This window comes from Mus caroli, unplaced genomic scaffold (assembly GCF_978045245.1).
Source record: "Mus caroli unplaced genomic scaffold, Mus_caroli_1 scaffold_10, whole genome shotgun sequence".
NCBI classification, from domain to species: Eukaryota; Metazoa; Chordata; class Mammalia; order Rodentia; family Muridae; genus Mus; species Mus caroli.
This window is the reverse complement of record NW_028227265.1, coordinates 105,672,384-105,692,817: the sequence shown is the minus strand read 5'-3', so window position 1 is coordinate 105,692,817 and position 20,434 is coordinate 105,672,384. Positions and strand designations below refer to the sequence as shown.

The window sequence follows — 20,434 nt, the reverse complement described above, 5'->3', positions numbered from 1 at the left end:
TATCTAGCATTTGAGATATAGCCAGAGAGGACTGGGTGGAGGAGCATAAGGGGGCTTTTCATCCAGAGTTCAACCTGCTCCAGTTTTTTATACCTAAAAATGATTATCCTCAGCATTTGGTTTGAGAGTTTTATTATATTCTATGTTCTTATGTGAAACCCATTCCAGATTTCCTTTTCTTTTTCTTTTTTTTCTTTCTTTTTTTCTTTTCTTTTTTTTTTTTTTTTTGAGTATAGTTATGGCTAATCCTTTTTAAAGTTAGCAAAGACTTTTTTTTTCCAGGAAACTTGGTTAACGACATTCTCAGTCCTTAATTGTTATACCCTTACAACAAAGGGTAGTAGTTTTATTTAGAAAAATGTAGCCTGACATTTATTTTATATCTGAGAAAGGAAATAATAAATTTCACCTAAGATCCAAATGCAATTCCAAATCTTTTCTGTGGAACTGTGGGGAAAAAAAAAACAAAAACCAAAAAAACAAAAAAAACCCCAACTTTACTGGAAAGAATTACAGCACAAGCCATTTTTTTTTTTTAACAAAATGCCTCTTCTTGAACGATGCTTTTGCATGTGAAATGAAACAGCTGTCTTTGGTTAAGCCATCAGTCTATATTTGAACCGTTTCCTAAAATAGAAACTGAAGATAAGCTGTTCCTTCTGAAATTTTAATTAGTTGTCCAGATTCAAACACTGAGCCTGGGTGTTTATAGATCCTTTAGAAAGAAAACAGCTATGCGCATGAACCAGCGTGTTTCCCTAAGGAAGTGAGCATGAGGTATTTGTAATATCTATAGCAGTGCGTGTGTTTCTAGAATCTATGGCTAGAGCTAAAGTCAGTCTTTGTGAGCAATCTCCTCCCACCTTGAGCTCCCGCCCACTCCAAACACACATCTGGCCATGGCATGCTATGCTAGGTCCACCATTCTCAAAGTGGATGTAAGAGAAATGAGGATTTCTGGTGTGTGCCTTGGAGTTTAATGAACACTGCAGTACCACAGATGGCACTTGCAGCCATGCATAAAGACCCTCTTACTGTTCTTTATTTTCCTAAGTGGGGTGCCACATCTGGCCTCTTGTCAGAGCAAACGAACATGTTTAACTCTCTCTCTCTCTCTCTCTCTCTTCTTTCCTTTCCTCCCTTTCTTTCTTTTTTCTTTCTCTCTCTTTCTTTCCTTTTTTTTTTTTTTTTTTTTTTTTTTTTTTTGAGACAGGGTTTCTCTGTGTAGCCCTGGCTGTCCTGGAATTCACTCTGTAGACCAGGCTGGCCTTGAATACAGAGATTCACCTGCCTCTGCCTCTCCAGTGATGACATTAGCCCAGCCTTGAAACTCTGAAATGCTTTGTGGGTAAAACTCACCTGAGCAGGGACAATGCTTCTCATGTTAGCTATTTGGAAAGATTATGCAGCAGAAACAGTAAGACTGTCTAATAGGTGCCTGCAGATGAAAAGAGAGCCATACATAAATAAGCTCAAGGAAGGCACATCTTTAAAAAAAATCGCATTGTGTTAGAAATTGTGTTAGAAACTCTGCAGCTTAATTCACAATCTTTTTTTTTTTTTACATGTATACATATGAATTCTGAAAGTGCGGTAATATTACTTATGCTTACCCACAGTTTTTAAATGCTGGTAAAAGACACTAACAAATATACCAGTCTTTCCGAGCACTTACTTTTCTTTACAGGCATAGTGGCTGAAATTGGAACAGAGCTCAGAAAACTAGGCAAGAAACAAACTAGAGTGGAAACGGTCATTCTGCCGACCTGTTGCTCCCATCTTTTATTATTGGTTTTGTTTGGGTTTGAGACAGGGAGTCACTGTACAGCTCCAGTTGCCCTGGACCTCACAACATTCATGATCCTCCAACCATGCCCAACCCTGCTCCATGCTATGATGGCAGCCTAACACTCTCATACCCAGTTTCCCCACTGTGAGTGTCTGAGCTAAAACTCTTCTTATGGTAAATAAAGAGATGCTATGGAGGGAGTTAGTTCCTTTCATAATAAGAGCCTAGGGTAAAGAGACATAAAACAAGCAGAGGGGATCACTTGGTGCTAGCCATGCACAAACTCCATTTAGACCAGACGATTCAGGTCTTGTTGGACTCAGAAGCTGACCCGGCGCTGAAGATGGTGCTTACATTAGTGTGTCCTATTAAGTTCCATGTTTGCTCGTTCCGTATTTTGTAATTAGGACAAGGTGAAGGTTCAACTAGTCTAAGAAACTGTCTGACTCAAACATTTTTTTTAATGCTGATCATACACCTGACTTCCACCTATAATTGTTTTAAAGATAAGTAATTAGTCAGTTTAAAAGGCAGTTGGGGCACAGGGCTAAGGATTCCCACCGCCCCTGTGCATGGTATGAGTTACCTAATGGTGAACTGGACCAGCTAGTGAGTCTTCTCCCAGAAGGCTTTGCAGCTCCTGAGGTACACCAGCTAGAAGTCAGTCATTGCCACAAGAGGTATCACTAGAAGACACAATTCAACTTGCTAAAGGGGGGAGGGGCACAGAAGGGCAGGGCTCAGAATGGAAGGGCTGACGCACGCAAGGCAAGCTAGAGGCACCTTACAAGAGCCCTGCCTTGTTAAACATAGTCTAGGTGAAAGAGGAAAGTGCTGAGTGTTCAGGCGTGGCTAGGATGACCTTAGTCAGCGTATTGTAAAGGTGGAATTCTTTGTTAGAATAGTTGTTTATCTTATATTAGTCTTTTCACACCAGAACCTGCATCACCAAGTTATACACAGATTTAAAATATAATATTTTCCAATTACATATAACAAGGCACACACATGTATAATATATACATATAGTTGATGAACATTAGAACTGAAACACAAATTTCAAAAAGAAGCTTTTCAGCAGTGTGTAGTGTTATGTTTCCTATTCTTACTCTCTCTCTCTTCTCTCTCTCTCTCTCTCTCTCTCTCTCTCTCTCTCTCTCTCTCTCTCTTCCTCCCTCTCTCCCTTTCTCTCTCAAAGACAGGTGGTAAATCATAATAATGACACTGTGTCTAATGGCCACAGCTCAAAGTCTGAAAAGCCACTGAACCATTTTGTAAGGACATTCATGACCTAAGCAGAGAAGAACTGTGGAATGACAGAAACTCCAACTCTAAGGCCACCATGGCAATGACTTGAGATTACTCTGAAAGTCCCCTCAACTAAGTACAGACTTGTCTCGGTGCATCCTCACAGTTCAGACCATGCAGTCATGGGTTTTCTCCTTCCTCCGTACCATTGCCCAGTCTCCAACACTCGCTTTCCCACACACCTCCCATCTTCTCTGATGTCTCCTAAAGAAACAATCCCTGGACTTCTTCCTTCACAGTCACGGGATGATGCAACAGAAGCTTCGAAGCTTCCAGACCACAGCAGTGGAGGAGATGGTCACTGAGAGAAATGATGGTCCTTCTGGACAAGGGGTGGAGACTCTGGGACGCCTAGGGTAGACAAAGTATATCAGATGCATGCCCAGGACACACAACCTCTCTTAGAAGCACTGAAGAGAAATCTGTGAGCTTACCATGTATTGATTCACGAGTTTGATAACTAAAACTCCAAGCAAGTTTCATGATGGCTGTCAAGGCTAAGTGCTTCTCTCTACAGACAAACATGAGTTAAGACAGATTAACGCATAGAAGATGTTCCTGGAAAAGGACTGAATGTGTCTTTGGTGTGTTGGCCAGTTCAGAGTCACAGGGAGATTAGAGCAAGGTGTGCTGCGCCGTGGGTCCTTCTCTGAGCAGAGGAGGTACTGCACACTCTCTGACCTTTATTTGTTTTGAAAAATGAGCACCATTTACCAGCACTCTGCCCTTTAGAGCGCATTGACCTTCAGTTCCTTTGCTATTCGTTTCCTTTTAAAATGGTCTTTCCATCCATTCACGTTGCGTTTGCCTTTTTCCTCCCAAGTTATAATACACCACACATGTTCTCAAACCTTGTGAAATGTCATTTCTGGTTTATTACATTCTAAGTTTTACCGTAAATTATTTAGAAATGACTTACATAGAAGAAGTCTTTCAGTCTTTAAGAATATGGATTGGGGTAAATATGGTGGGAGTCAATCCTGTGTTTTGTCATGTAGATTTGTAAAGTGGAAATGTCTGGTTTCTTTGGAGACTCGGTTAGGTTATAATGATGTTTTGCTGAAGCAGACACAGAGGGAGGGAGGTTTTGCTAAAGCAAACATGTTAAAGGATGCATGACATCTAGAAAGACTATAAAGATAACCTCCCACACACACACACCCCAGACAGTGGAAACTCAAGCATTGGTTCACTTCGCTCTGCCTTGCTAGTTTTCGCTGGCAACATGCCATGTATCAATCAGTTTCCCTTACACTGAGTTTCTGAGCTTCACTTCTGGGGACTTCCTAGAGAGAAACTCACCAGAGAACTCCTCATGAGATTCCTGCGGCTTCTTGCTGCTTCCACAGTTTCTAGCCCATTGGCAAGCCTGGCAGTCAGTCTCTTCTGGATTGAACTGCCCTTGCTGATTCATGTGTGGTGTCTGCCGAGTGGATTGGACTGCAGCTGCTGGTTTGTGTTTGCTACTGGACTGGACTGAGAACAACAAAGATTGGAATCGCCCCAGAGAACTAGTTCTCCACTTCCCCTGTATCCTAGTAACCTTCCTTTCCCACTACTTCTGGTAGGTGGTAGGCTAGAGGGAAGGTTGAACCCTGATTTTAAAAGGTTGTGAAATATATTTGCCTACAGAGTGGTATGACTGACCTGTCAGATCAAAGCGAGTGAGACATTTTTCAGGGGACACAAACTAGTTTGAGAGCTCTATCAACAGTTATTATCATTTTAAGATTGTGTGTGTGTGTGTGTGTGTGTATGTGTGTGTGTGCATGTGTGTGCATGTGTGTGTGTACCCCACATGTTTGTAGGTACTCACAGAGACCAGAGGAAAGCCTCCGATTCCCCTGCAGCTATAGTTGCAGGTGGTTGTAAGCCACCTGATGTAAGTGCTGGAACTAAACTCCAGTCCTCTAGAAGAGCAGCAAGGGCTCTTAACCACTGAGCCATCTCTCCAGCCATCCACTGATTAGATGTGTGAATCTTAGCCTTTCTGCTAAAGTGTGTGACTGGCAAAGCCAGTGTTTTGTATCCTGATCATGATTCCCAATTTCTCCCAGGCAATTGCCTGTCCTTCAGTCCAGGCTCTCTGCAGCTAGACAGAGGTTCAGCATGTTTTATCAGCAAGCAGATGAGGATAACTTCGAGGGCTTTGAGGATGACAGAGTGGGCATCTGCCTGTTAGCCTCACTTCCTTCCCACTAGCTGTCTGCAGTTGGTGAGAGCAGCCTGTTATCCTAGCTGCTGTGGTTTCTACTCCACACTCAATCCCTGATGGACCAACTAAATATCACATGTGACCAAGAGCACCTAACAGTAACTTATAAAGTGTGTAGTGAGAGCCTGCTCCTATTTTGGCTTGCCCAAAAGAACTCTATGCATTATTCTAGCAACTTACATTTGCTCGAACTAGACTGGTTCTTCGGCATCTGTTTGCGGCTCATTTCCAGCTTTCTGTTTGCCTAACCTTAAAGTCCCTTCAGAACGCTGAGTTCCCATTCCTGGACCTTCCTCCTGGCTAGTCAGGCTCAGCGTCCACACTTTGTACTGCAATTCTTGGCAGGCTCGCCAGGGCTCAGCTCAATCCAAAGGGAAGAATGTGTGTGTGTGTGTGTGTGTGTGTGTGTGTGTGTGTGTGTGTGTGTGTGTGTGTGTGTTGCAGTTGGTGGAGTGGAGCAGGCTGCTGTGGAGCAGCTGCAAGGCTGGATATCCTCGGTACTGCCTGAGTTCCTAAGCCAGCCAAAGGAAAGGCTAGGCTGTGCAGAAATGAAACTTGACTGATCCAGTAGACTTGCTTTCCTTCTTCATACTCCTGGAAGCAAGTTAAAGCTAGAAGACGCAGGCTGGGTCCAGATCAGCAGCTGAATGGAGAAGGCAACCCAGAATTTGTTTAGTTGGAAGATTTTTTAAAAATTGCTTCACCAAATATGCTGCTTGTTACAGACCCGTTTAAATTATGGATCTTGTCTTGGTTTAATTTTGGTAGGTTACACACATCTACGATATAACCCATTTCTTTTTAGATTTTCCTTAGTGGAATCTAAATTTTTAATTTGTATTCTAAAAATCTTCTTTGCTTCACTTGTGTCTGTTGGACTGTGTCTCCTATTTCATCACTGTGCTGGGTAGTTTTATATAAACTTGACACAAGCTAAAGTCGTCTGAGAGGAGGGAGCCTCGATTGAGAAAAGGCCTCCATAAGATCCAGCTGTAGGGCATTTCTTAATGAGTGATTGATGGGGGGAGGCCCAGTCCATTGTGGGTGGTGCCATCCCTGGGTAGGTTTTGCAGGAAAGCAGGCTGACCAAGCCAGAGGGAGCAAGCCAGTAAGCAGCACCCCTCCGTGGCCTCTTCATCAGCTTGTGCCTCCAGGTTTCTGCCCTGTTTGAGTTCCTGTCCTGATTTCCTTTGGTGATGAACTTGCTGTGAAAGTGTAAGCCCTTTTCTCCCTCAGTTGCTTTGGGTGTGGTGTTTCATCGCAGCAACAGAAACCCTAAGACCATCCCTACCTGTGGAGATGACAGCAAAGTAGGAAAAACTTCAGAAATAACATTTCCCTTCTATCTTTTACAAGTACCGTGGCTCCAGACCTCTAGCCCCCAGGGCTGTTAGTGAACTGTTCTTTTATGCTATTCAGTTTGTGGGAGATTTGTCAGAACATCCCAGAAAACTACTTTAGGATTTGATCAAACATTTTTCCCCAAGGGGTCATCACATAACTCTGTTTAACTCACGGTACATGGCACCCTATGAAACAATTTCACTTTCAGTCCATGCAGTAAGTACACTAAGTTATGCGCACACACACACACACACCTGGTACATATTTGAGGTACATACATCATTTGTGCCCCCCAACATCTAGATGGCTGCCTGGATGTTGTGTGGTTATGTAAATGTCTATTGAATGAATGCATGAACTTGGTGGCCTCAGAAATGGAACTACATTTAGGTCATCTTTGATAAAAGTTCTTTATCATACTGTTTGTGGTATGGCTTTTGTATCAGCCGTGGAGTGTCAGTCTTTCCAGCCACAAACAAGAACTAATTATACATTATTTTATTTTTTTCACTTGTCTTTGCATGGATATGCATAAAAATATAAGCACAGAAAAATGATACATTTACCAAGAAAACTTGCATTGCGAAACCTACAGTCATTTGTATGATCAGGCCAACATAAACATCCATGGCTTTCACACACAGTACCTGTGACGTTTTCATGAGCGTGGTTTTAAAAAGCTGCTGTGCTTTAGTTACTTCAACACACAACAATGAACATGTTCTCTGTTGTCCAGAACCTATGTTCTTGATGATTTATAAATGACGCCAGTAAATATTGCTGTCCACAAATCTTTTTCTTAAATCTGATTTTGATTAAAAGAAAAAAAACACACACACAGAGAGATAAAATGCATGGACACTTTGAAGACTTTGGCGACAACTCTAAATTCTTTCCAAAAGTACCCTGTGCTCCCTCTACACGTGTGCACAACATCCATGAGTACACTTCATTGCCTGCCCTTCCTTTGTGAACAGAAGAAATGTCAGTTGCTTCCTGCATCTACAATGCTTGTATTCTTTTCTTTAGCGACTTGGCATGTACTTTCTTTGGAGGAACTAATGTTCTCCTTTCTTGGTCAAAATATATTTAACCAGTATCGACAGACATTGGTAAAAATATTCTTACTTTGTTTTTTGTTTGCTTTATAATTTTACTCTTGGTATTTTTTTTTCTTATGTGGATTTTAAAGTGTACACACAGTTTTTGAATATGGCAAGCGATACTATAAACAGTAGATGAACACTATAGACAGTATTTTAATACTTTTTATTATGTTTTACTGAATTTGCACGTTGGAAGGAATATCCTCATGATAAAGTGATTGAGCCCACATTCTTGTGAAAGCCTGCCACAGGGTAAATAATGTCTAGATGCTGGAGTTGTAGAAATGATGAGGGTAAATTCTTGCTCTTATTGAGTTACAATCTAGTGCCTGTAGGTTCACAACAGTTAACCTCCACCGACAGATAAATAAACAGATGAGCATCCTGTTCTCAGTCATGCATCCATGCTGGAGATAAAACAGGGTGGTTGAGAGTTGAGTACTTACATACAGTGTCTGGGACCATTGGAGGAGGGAAATCAGAACGAATCAAATGATCAGGTTCTAGGAGCGCCTGGGAAACTTCCTCACTGGATGGAGGATAACAGCCGATGTGGAGTCTGCCATGAGGACGTGCATGGAGGACGGGTAGGGACAGGGACAGGTCAGAGAGGTGGAAGTCTGGACAGTGAAGCAGATGGTGACAGATTGGACAGTAGCAGGTCCCTGCACCTTCATAGGCCAGGCAGAGAGCTTTGAATGCAAGCTTAAGCATTCACAGAAGCGTCTAAGTGAGGAAGGCGTGTGCCCATTGGGCCTGCTAAGAGGAAAGTGACTTGGAGAAGGGAGGAGACAGAAGACGCCATTACTGTCATGGAGTTGAGACAATATGGGTCATTTGTCTATAGTTTCCTTTATGCTTTCATTTATTAATTATATTACATTTTATTAGTTAAATTAATCGTTACCTGAGGGTCAACACTCTGGTACAGTTAACCCTTCTCAAACTCATCCCTCCCTGTCTGTCTCCCTTTGGAAGCCTATGTGGTAATTTTCCTGTAATCTCTGTGTTGGATGCCTGGAGGCGTTATTAGCCACAACCATCTAAAGCTTGGGTAGGCAACACGTCTTATGTAGTTCATTCACATGACAGAAGATCATGCTGGAAATGTAACTCTAATTCTGGAACATGGTCTTCTCGTGAGTTTCTTTATAACCCAGGAACTGAATTCTAAAAAGGAGTCTCCCAAGAGCTCACCATCCTTGGATGAAGACCGCTAATGCAAGGGTATCTGAGTTCGGGTAATTCTGGAGACCAGGCACTTCCCCATATCCCATCTTACATGACTGGCTGTGATGCTCAGGTAAGTCTGTTGACTGGCTGACATTTCAAAGAGTCAGCATCAGCATTCAGAGAGTATATGAAGATATTCAGAGTTTGTAAATTTCATTGTTCAGCGTTTTTTGGCTTAATAGATATTTCACATTTATTATTGCTTTTTAAAATTTGAGGTAATTGCTTTAATCATTTAATATGAAATATTGAAGAAATGATCAAACTTAATTTTGTAGGCCATCTCAGACAATTTCTAGAGGTGGGATGAGTATAGACAGTGTTATAGTGGTAATTTTATAGCTGCTAGTGAGATTCGCTGCTCCTCCTCTTCCTCTTTTTCCTCCTTTTTCTTCTCTCCCCACCATTTCTCCCTTAATTTACCCCTCTACCTACCATAGCCTTTTCTAATTTTTTAAAAAAATCTCTTTATCATGTCTTCATGTGTTCTTTCATCCTGGCTTTCCATGTATGTATAAGACTGAATTCCTAGAACCAAGAAATAGATGCTGGATTAAATGTGGGTGCTGTTTTCAAGGGAGAAAGATCTAGGAACTCTTTCACTCCACAGAGCACCACAGTCAACGAGCAGAGCATCGGTGAACAGAGGTCACCAGCTCAGCACAGCATCAGTGACGTCAGTGGTCACCAGCTCAGCACAGCATCGATGAATGAATCCTAGAACAGTGGTCACCAGCTCAGCAGAGCATCAGTGAAAGCCTTGAACAGTGGTCACCAGCTCAGCAGAGCATCAGGGAAGGAATCCTAGAACAATGGTCACCAGCTCAGCAGAGCATCAGGGAAGGAATCCTAGAACAATGGTCACCAGCTCAGCAGAGCATCAGGGAAGGAATCCTAGAACAATGGTCACCAGCTCAGCAGAGCATCAGGGAAGGAATCCTAGAACAGTGGTCACCAGCTCAGCCCGCGGGTCACAACCCCCATGGGGGCTGAACGACCCTTTCACAGGGTAGCATATTAAGTTATTTTACATTACAATTAATCATCATAGCAAGATTACAGCCATGAAATAGCAACAAAAATAATGTTATGGTTGGGGAAGGGGGTCACCACAACATGAGGAAATATATTAAAGGGTTGCAGCATTAAGAGAGTCGAGGACCACTGCTCTAGCAGAGAGTTTCATAATGAACACTGTGAGCCACAAGCTCCCATTTCACACATATTTAGCTTTTCTTTATCTAATATGAATGCAAATTAATCTTACTATGTGACACCGGAAGGGAAGAATATGATGAATTTTGGATTCTCGTTAAAAATTAATACTCTGACCCAAGGAGCTAAAGGGATCTGCAACCCTATTGTTGGAACAACATGATGTACTAACCGGAACCCTGGAGCTCTTGTCTCTAGCTGCATATGTATCGAAAGATGGCCTAGTCGGCCATCAATGGAAAGAGAGGCCCATTGGACTTGCAAACTTTATATGCCCCAATATAGGGGAATGCCAGGGCCAAAAGAATGGGAATGGGTGGGTAGGGAAGTGGGGGGCGCTATGGGGGACTTTTGGGATAGTATTGGAAATGTAATTGAGGAAATTATGTAATAAAAATATTAAAAAAAAAAAAATAAATAAATTACAAATCTCTAGAAAAAAAAAAAAAAAATATTTGTGGATTAAACTTAGTTTTGCCCAGATGGCTTTCCAGTTGTGTTGATGATCCGTGCCAAATAATCGGGGTTTCCCTCATTGTTTCGAGGTGCGGCTTCTGTTGTATTTCAAGTTTATTTATGTATTTGTTTTTTATTATCAATACTTCCATCTCACCTCCCATGTTATCGGGTATAGTTATAGGCAGTCCACCCTGCCTTGTTATCATGTTCTTACAATTGGGTTGGGTTAATCTTCTCTTACTTCACTGCTGATTTTCCTCCTCGGAAGTTGGCTTATCTTGTAAATTTGTATTTTTTAATCTTTATTTTTATTTCATGTGTATAGATGTGTTCTTGCTTGTGTGCCAGTTCATGGTGTGCATACGGTGCCCTCAGAAGTCAGAAGGGTTGACACATCCCCTGGTACTGAAGGTTCAGACTCTTGAGAGCCGCCCGCCTTGTGGGTGCTCTGGTAGAGCAGTCGGTGCTCCTAATTGCATTTCTGAGTATTAATGCACACATTTTACTAATAAACAAATAACATGGTTCATAAAAAAAAAAAAAAAAAAATTAATACTCTGATGCTTCCCGTAAATCCAGTGTCATCTCTTGAGTTCCTAATAAAGCAGTGTGTGACAAGATACATTGCTAGTGACTTTAGGTAAACAACAGGGTTTAAACAGACTGAGACAAGGCTGGCTCTCAGGTCACACTCTAAGTAATTACAAGGCAATGTGAAATGACCCACAGCCAAACTGGATTGAAAGGCCAACCCGGCTCTCCCAAGACTACATGGAAGATATTGCACAAGACGTAGAGACTGGAGCCTGAGATACACGCTTCTCCCTCAACAGTGATCACTAATGTACACCAGCGTGCTGCACAGGCACACGGACATATACACGCTAACACACGCACAGTCCCTCACAAGCACACAGACATGCAGCGAACTTGCCCATGTCTGTGAATGTGCTATAGGTAATGGTTTGGGGGTTATGAACAACGCTTACAGAATAGACAGGTTCTTCACTATGGCGTCTGTGGACATACAGATTATAGGCTCAACAGGAAACCAAGCATGTGAACCTAAGGGCTTTGGAGAAAATTGTTCCCCATTTATGGAATTAAAAAAAAAAAGGAAAATCCCGATTTTGTGCCGTGTAAATATGACCTAAGAGCATAATGAATATGAACCCAAATAGACACTTGATACGGGAAAAGAGAAGTGCTGTCTTAACGACATTTCAGCTGTCGAGCTTTATGAAGCTTAAGACGTGGTTTCTAAAGAAGGCAGCATCAAACTGGGCAAAACTCCAGGAAACCTAGGTCTTCCCTTAAAATACCCAAAGAAATAGAACTGCCTGTAGATAAACAGATAAGGAGTCCTAGCAAATATCCATGTGTAAATTTCTTTGAAAGACCTTATTATCGCTAGGCCAAGCAATTTGTAACAAAATTATCACCAGCTCCTTAAATAATGAGCCCAAGGCAACATCCAGCCGCTCAATTGGTTATTTTATAACTATTTGACACTAAACGGGTTTTGTTGTTTTAAGGATTATTTAAAAACCTGTTGTCAAAAAAAAAAAACCACCACCACCAACAACAACAACAAAAAAAACCTGTTGTTTAAATGAAGAATGGTTTCAGAATTTAAAAGCAAAAGCAAGGGAATACAGGCTGCTCAGTTCCAAGGCAGACTCCGAGGGAGTCTAGGCCCTGGCAGTGTTTCCCAGGACCCACACCTTCTAAACTGGCCTTTGAGCATGGAGGTGCCACACAGACACTTCCCCAAACCCTCTGTTCTCTCCTCACATAAGAAGGTTTGAGTGGTATCATACTTTGGGAGCCTCATCAGCACCAGCAATAACACAGCGCCACATAACGGGGTTCTGAGTGCAAAATAAATGGAAATCACAGAGCGTTCCTATAAAAAAAAATCTCTGCAGAAAACCTGGCAGTGGTGGTACCCGCCTTTAATCTCAGCACTCAGGAGACAAGAGTCAGGTGGATCTCTGTGAGTTCGAGGCCAGCCTGGTCAAGAGAGAGGGGATGGGGGGGGGGGAAGAGAGAGAGATGAAAGAAAGAAAGAAAGAGAGAGAGAGAGAGAGAGAGAGAGAGAGAGGAAGGAAGGAAGGAAGGAAGGAAGGAAGGAAGGAAGGAAGGAAGGAAGGAAGGAAGAAAGAAAGAAAGAAAGAAAGAAAGAAAGAAAGAAAGAAAGAAAGAAAGAAAGAAAGAAAGAAAGAAAGAAAGAAAGAAAGAAAGAAAGAGGGAAGGAGGGAGGGAGGGAGGGAGGGAGAAAAATCTCTACAGAGACTAACAAGGACATTCTGTTTTCATTCTCATTTCTTGACTAAGGTGGCTGTCCAGCCATTGTGTGTCATACTCTGAGAACTCCTGATTTCTTAATGTAATCTTGGAGCTCTGAGCCCATCACTGCCTCTGTGAAGAGAAAGAAACAATCCTGACTTGCTTGGGACCTTGAGTTTGGGGTTCAAACATAGTCCCTAAGCTGTCAATGGCATGGTGTTAAGCTTGGCTGGAATCCTGACCCAGTCCTTTGTGGTGCATGACTGAGAATTTCAACTTTTTCTAGGAAATTAGCACAGCTAATGATCACAGGACTTGGTCCTGATGAGGAGGTATGCGTGAGCAGAGCTCATTGTTCTTCTTGTGGATGATGGAATTGAGTCTTAACTCAGAACTGTGAATTAAAATAATACTTTTGCTTTGCGTCCTGAGCATAAAGCAAGTCACGCTAGAAATGTGCATGGATTTTAGAGATAGGAATTTTCAGGTTTCCAAGTTCTGTGACTGATTCTGGCTTGTCTGAAATAACCCGTGTAACAGGGCCTGTGTGATCCAGGCCAATTCTCCCACGTGTTACTTTGCCTCTCTCCTTTTCTTACATGGCTTCTGAGGGGCTAGCCTGGGTTAAAACTCTTCATTTCGGTTGACAGCCATCCTCCCACTGCTATAGGAAAGACTGTCAGATTTCCTGTGTAGCAAATGAGGCTGAAGAAGCACAGAGTAAGGCTGCAGGAATCTCGCCCAGGACATAGTTTGCTGAAAAGGGGAGAGGGCTGGAAGGCCTCTCAGTGGCTGTGTGTGCCCCTATTGTGTAAGATAGACGGTGACTCACAGTGTTGACAAGTCACAGGAAATCCTGCATTTCTCCCTTCCCAAAGTCTTTGGTCTCATCTGACTTAAGAGAGGCAGACATTTTATTGTTCTACTGGGGTTGCAACACTCCATGCTATATTGCAGGTGGCCTCTAAAAAAATGATGTCATTGGAACTATGGGCGTATGTTTTTCCGTGGTTTAGACACTTGGTAGCTCTGTGTGCGTTGGGCGTCTTTGCACCATCCCAGGACGATGGCTGCATCTTCACAGTGAGGTACCTGCCGTCTTCACCTGCTGCTTTCGATGGTGCTGCTTATTGACTGGTGCTGGGATTGAAGCCAGAACTGTGTGCATGATAGATGAGCGCTATATCATTGCGCAATACCCCCAGCCTTTCCTCTGTTATTAATAAGAGATGTTAATGCCCGTTTCGTACTTCATCCTAAATTTACACAAGGTTGATTATCTACTTCATCTTATTAAGAAAATACTATGCAAGTTGTCAATGATTTACAAGGCCCCCTGTTCATCGATTTTCTCATTAACTTGCATAGAGGAAGCAAAAATATCCTGCCTTAAATGATGCCAATGATAGTGGCCTATAACGGATGTACTTCTTCAGTCACATGACTACCATTCATGCAAGCACACACTCTGGGCTAGGACAGATCCGGAATGTGGGAATGTGTGCTTGCATGAGTGATAGTCTTTACAGACAAGGCAATGATAACCCAAAGGTTGAGAGTTTGTGTAGGTTCTAAGCCAGTGGTCCTCAGACATCCTAATGCTACATCCTTTAAATACAGTTCCTCATGTTGTGGGGACCCCCAACCATAAAATTACTTCCATTGCTACTTCATAAGTGTAATTTTGTGATGTTATGAATCATAATGTAAATATATGTCTTGTGATGGTTTTAGGCAACCCCTGTAAAAGGGCCATTTAACCCCCAAAGGGGTTGCAACTCACAGGGTGAGAACCTCTGTTCCAAATTACGAGAGAAGGTGAAAAAGTCAATTCAGGCAAGGATCAGGGGTGCACTGAATCTTGGAATCAAGCCGATCATGTGTTGGCAGAGGACAGTAAATTAAAATCTGTCTGGGCAAGAGGCACGCTCAGATCACCAAGAGCATTTTGGTCCACTAGGCTTTGTTTCTGATAAACCAACAAAAGCATAACCCAGCCCCATAGTGCTGCAAGTCAGGAGAGCTCACAGCATTTGCCTCACACCAAGATGGAGTAGATAACAGAAATGAATCACGTGGTAGAGGGGGGAGCAGCAGAAGGTATCAGAGCTTGACCTGCTAGGAAACAGATATTGTTCAGCTATGCTCAGAGACACACTGAACGCATTGAGCCAGAGGGAAATGTGGCACATTCGTTAATTATTAATACGCTTATGAAGCAAATGAATGGCATAATTAAAGTCTAATATAAAGATGCTTAGAGGGGCTGGAGAGATGTCTCAGCGGTCAAGAGCACTGACTGCTCTTCGAGAGGTCCTAAGTTCAAATCCCAGCATCCACCTGGTAGCTCACAACCATCTTTCATGGATATGATGCCCTCTTCTAGTGTGAATGAAGGCAGCTATAGTGTATTCACATACATAAAATAAATAAATAAATATTTTGTTTTTTTTAATAAAAAATGTTTAGAATCACTTAAGGAGATAAACTCCTTGACAAGTTTGATGAATCCATTTATGGACTGTGCTTGTTCATGTATATGTACCACCTAAGGGTCAATTCCTGTAGTGACGAGAAGAGGGTGTTCAATCCCCTTGAGCTAGAGTCAAAGATGGTAGCTGGGAGCCAAACCCAGAAGGAGCCTCAGCAAAAGAGACATGTGCCCTTAGCCACTGAGCCTTCTCAGTCCCCTTTCCATATTTGCTGAAGAACCTCCTCTAAGCTCTGTGCTCTGCTGCTGTCCTGACTATAGCAGGTACATGCTGGCGTGCACGGACTGGACTGGTCGTGTTGTTTCAAAGCAGCCTGTTGTTTAGACTTCCATAGGTTCTGGCAATCATGAATGAGTAAGGATCCCAGCACTCAGGCTGGCAAAACCACTTTCTGTTTTAGGCACAGTTGTTGGCTCTGCTCTACCTCCTGGGTAGCAGCAGAGGCCTGTGGTGGTAGACAGGGATTGTTGCTCTTATCCACTGTGTAGACCTGACGTTTCTTCTCATCTGTTCTGGGCATAGCCTGTACCTATAATTACTGCCCCCCAAAGGTAATTACTTTGAATTCAGTTGATAAGAGCTAGTTTTCCTCTTACCCTTTAGTAGTTTTATCTACCCTTTCACTTGTTTTAATTTTTCTTAGCATATTATTGCCTAGCATTTTTGGCCCAATGACTCATACCCCCCCCTTTGTTTTTTGGTTTTTTTTTGTTTTTTTGGTTTTTTTGGTTTTTTGGTTTTTTGGGGTTTTTTTGCTTGTTTAATTTTGAAGGGCTCGATTTTACTTGACATCTTGGTTATTTCCCAGGGTGCTCGCTTGGCTGAACCCTGTCTCTCATCTGTCATTCTGACACATTCCAATATTAAAGGTCCTTTCAATAGTCACCTGTTGAGACTTTGAATGTTACTTGGGGTGTGTCTGCTACGATCCCAGCATGCAAAGTGAGGGCGCGTTGGAATAATCGCCATCTTATTGCCACACGAAATACCTATATTCCAAGGCTTTAACTGCAAGCGTGGTTATTGGAGTAATAACCACACCGAATCCCTGGATATAGCAACTTCCCATCTAGAAAAGAAGTGGCAGTTCCATTCTTAGCTTACAGAATGTTTTTGGCTAATGAGACATTTGTCTTCACCTTCCTATCCTACCGTATCGGTATCATTATCACATTACTCATGCACTGCAGACCCTGGCCCTCACATCAAAGTGAGCTTGAAGATGAAAGTCTCCCTGTCATTAAGTGTTTGTCCCTGATATGACTTGAATCAGAAATGCTAAGACGGAGTCTTCCTAGAGCTGGCGAAAGGAACTGGAAATCACCTCTCTATTTCTCGACAGCAACACAGCACCTCTCGTATCAAACTTTTCAACTGGCCCATGTTTTTCTTTCAGTCAGAGGATTAACTTCTCATCTGTGCGTCTCTCTGAATTTTAATTTGGCATCAAAATTCAGTGGCCAGAGATTTTTACCAAGGTTTACATGGTCACCATTGACTGAATCACTGGCCATACACTTGAACTCAGTACCCATCTCTCTTTGCTCCTCCAGAATTGCAAGACTTGACTGATCTTAAAAGTGTGGCCTGAGGAATCCATCATGAGGAACAAAGATTACCCCATCACTCGGGTAATCCCAAAGGTTCAGCTGGCCCTGCTCTCAGGAGCCAGGGACCAAGACCAGTCATAGAATTTAATATGTAACATTGTTCAATAATTTTAGCTATTTTTGCTTTACTAATATGCTGTGGGGTGTCCTGGTAACTTAGAGAGGCAAGGCAAGTTTTTGCAATAAATTTCTAGGCTGTGTTGTTTAGAAACGAGAAAAGAGAGAGCCCATCTATGTGTATGCAGTCAGTGGGAGACCAAAATTCAGACTCGGAGTAATTACGTTCTTTAGGGAAGTGAGGGTCACCAGACACTTGGTGCATTTCTATTTTCACGCATTCTATAAGCTGAAAAGTAATAATTCTTTTAGCATAGTGTAATTCTTTAATCATGTTGGAAACATATGCTTGAATTGTGTACTAATTAAGTGAAGAAGATTAAAGAATAACTTGTGTAAATTAATTGAATAACTTGTAGTTTGGGGGAGAAAAAATACAGACAGAAGGCATCCTGGGATTTGGATGACAAGACAAAGATGCAGATGTTTGACATCTGCTGTTTACTATTATCAGTGCCTAGTGGCAGGCACGGGGAGGGCCGTCCTGTCAAATGCTCGGGAGGCTGCTGTATTGATGTAGGTTCCACTTACTTTATATCCCTCTCAGAGAAGCCATAACAGACTTATAAAGATTACATTAGCATTTTTATGCCTTTACAACAGTGGGTTAGCTGATGGCTTTGCATCTTATTAAACAAAAATAAAATAAAGATATTTACAAAGTGTTCCTTCACTTTCTTTCTCACACTTCAAAGACGCAAGGGGCCCTATGGCTTATTAGAGGATCTCAGTTGGATCAGTGTGGGAAACTTGGGAAACTGGACTCACTTCTCCATAGGCCGGTCTAGAGAAGAGGTTTAGCTTAAAAGCCTTTTGAGAAGGGGCCATGAGACGTTATCTCTTTTGCCCTCCTTCCTTCAAATGGTTAATTCAGGAGAATTTTACATTTAAAACAGTTGAGGTCCAAAACAAGATGATTTGAACAAGATCTCAGACAGTTCTGGTGTCAATAAGAATGATAGAGACTGTGTTAGAACTGTCAGCTTTCTGTTACCATAGCTAATACCCAAACTTATAGAGAGGAAAGGTTTACTGTCACTCTCAGTTTTGAAGGTCTCCAGGGAGGCTCTGTGGGTACTGTTGCTGCCGTGCCTGCGGCCTCCTGGCCATAACATACTTCACCTCATGCTCAGGAATGAAACAGGAAGAGGAAAACGTAGGAGATCCTGATGCGTTTCAAGGGCACAGCCTCCAAAACCAGAAGACCTCCCACCAGGGCCCAATTATCTTGATCCAGGAAGCTGGGCCCAAGTCTTCGGGATTTTAAAGAGCCCAACTATAGAAAGATGGGAAGGCCATGAGTCTGAAATCATTCTCAGCAATGCACAAGCTTTGAAGATGAAAGTGACAGACTGCCAAGAAACTGTATACCAGGAACCAACTTCACCCAGGAAGAAATAGCTGTGCTCGACATTCCAAGTTATCTCTTTCATGTTACTTTAAGTAGACATCTTGTTTGTCGGATTGCTTGTGGATGATCGGCATGATTTATCTAGAGGATTATGTTAACTCTGTATGAGAGTCTGGCCTATTGTGGTGTTGGAAATTCTTTGTTAATATAATGTGTCAGGATCATAAACCATCCAGGAGTATGTTTGGTTACTAGGCAACACAAGGAAAGGTGTTTTCTTCTGTTGTATCTTTCTGAAAAAGGACTCTAGGGAAGAGCTGGACCTCAGGACACAGACGGCTGGAGACCAAAAGACACCAAGCCTTCTACAAGCTGCATGAAGAAGCAGAGTCGATTCCAGCTGGGGCCCTGGTTACTTGTTAAAGATCTGCTTTCTGACAGTTCTCCCCCAACTTCATTAGGTATTTCACCATGTACAGTGCATGTGACTCTGGTCTTTTTGTGTGAAGCACAGAGTTCTATATTTGAACCACATGAGAGAAAAAAAAAATCCAAACAATGTTTTTCATGTATAAAGAGCTTTTAAGTAAAAAGACCAATATGGAACTTTAATAGGTAAATGATAATAGGTAATTTGTAAAAGTAGAAGTGTGAATAAATGATAATCGTAGAAAAGTATTTGCCCTCGGCATCCATAAAAATATGACTGATAAAATACGTGGCAATATTTATTGATCCAACCTAGAAGTTTGTGACAGCAGTACACACACATACATGCACACATGCAGGCACAGACACATAAACACACACACACACACACATACACACACATATAAATACACATAAACACACACATACATACAAACACACACATGCACATACACACACATCTACACACACAAACACATACAAACACACACACACACACACACCCCTACCCCATCACAGCTGGATGGGATATGACAATGAGGGTGAGTCTTCTTTAAGTCTGTGTTTTCGAATCAGCAATAGCACCATGGAGTTATGTAAGAGATTCGCAAAGTACTGTGAGTCCTCTGTGCATGGGAGTTTTGAAGCTCTCACTTTAACTAACGGGGCTTATTCAGGTGTAGGACTCTTCCTAGGACGAACTCTTTACTCCCTAGCTTCTTATACATCAACACAGGATAGTCTCAAAAGATAACTAGTTCATGGCAAAGTGCTCATGATGTATTAGGTGTAGAGGAACGCTTCAGGAAACAAAACCAATTTGTAATTGACTATAAAAGACAATAAGTCTAAGAAATACTGGAAATACAAATGAGAATGTTAGTGTAAGCCATGGGAATGAGTTGTGGGTTATTTTTTTTCTTGATTTGTTACTTTGTTTTCTCAGTATTCTGTAAATATCTAGACTTCAAGAAAACAATGGATTAACTTTCTCAAAACAAACAAACAAACAAACAAAAAATAGGGAGTGGGGAACAAGGGGTGTAAAGCAATCGCTGAGACAAGATAATTCACTGAACCTGGGACTAGGTGACCAGCAAGCCCCAGGATCACCCTCCTGGGTCACCCTCCACATTGCTGGCATTATGGGTGCAATCATGGCCACAGCAGTTCTGGATATCTAAACTTAGATCTTTCTGCTGTTGTGACAAGGCTGTCTACCTACTCAGCCATCTCCCCACCCCTACGGTGCTCCTCTCCCTCCTCTCCCGACCTCCTTCCCTCCCCCAGATAACTTAGTAATGTATGTGGAATAGCAAGCCGAGCCTAGTGCTCAGTTTTTTACTTGACAGGGCTCCCTGATCAAAATGTCTGGAGAGTGAGGAAAGAGACTGTGTGCAGAAAGAGTGGAGAGAGAAGACTTCCAGCCAGGATACCGACCTGTGCCAGTTTGTTCCCCATGCCCAGATCAGGCAGA

General features: G+C 42.2%; 1 long non-coding RNA gene and 1 pseudogene across 2 annotated transcripts; both read right to left on the bottom strand.

Moving 5' to 3' along the window:
• Positions 1 to 1,748: 1,748 nt before the first annotated feature.
• On the bottom strand, positions 1,749 to 5,555 carry LOC110300386 (uncharacterized). 2 transcript variants are annotated; one of them, XR_015048677.1, is made up of 4 exons: positions 5,493 to 5,555; positions 4,400 to 4,573; positions 3,532 to 3,608; positions 1,749 to 3,448 (listed from the first exon to the last, which is right to left on the bottom strand). It is a non-coding gene; the product is annotated as an uncharacterized LOC110300386 (long non-coding RNA). The 2 variants fall into 2 exon arrangements; XR_002378564.3 differs by lacking the exon at positions 5,493 to 5,555 and having other exon boundaries at positions 4,400 to 4,654.
• A 12,751-nt stretch (positions 5,556 to 18,306) lies between these two features.
• The window catches only part of LOC147002483 (uncharacterized), a 58,525-nt pseudogene continuing 56,397 nt past the window's right edge, over positions 18,307 to 20,434 (bottom strand).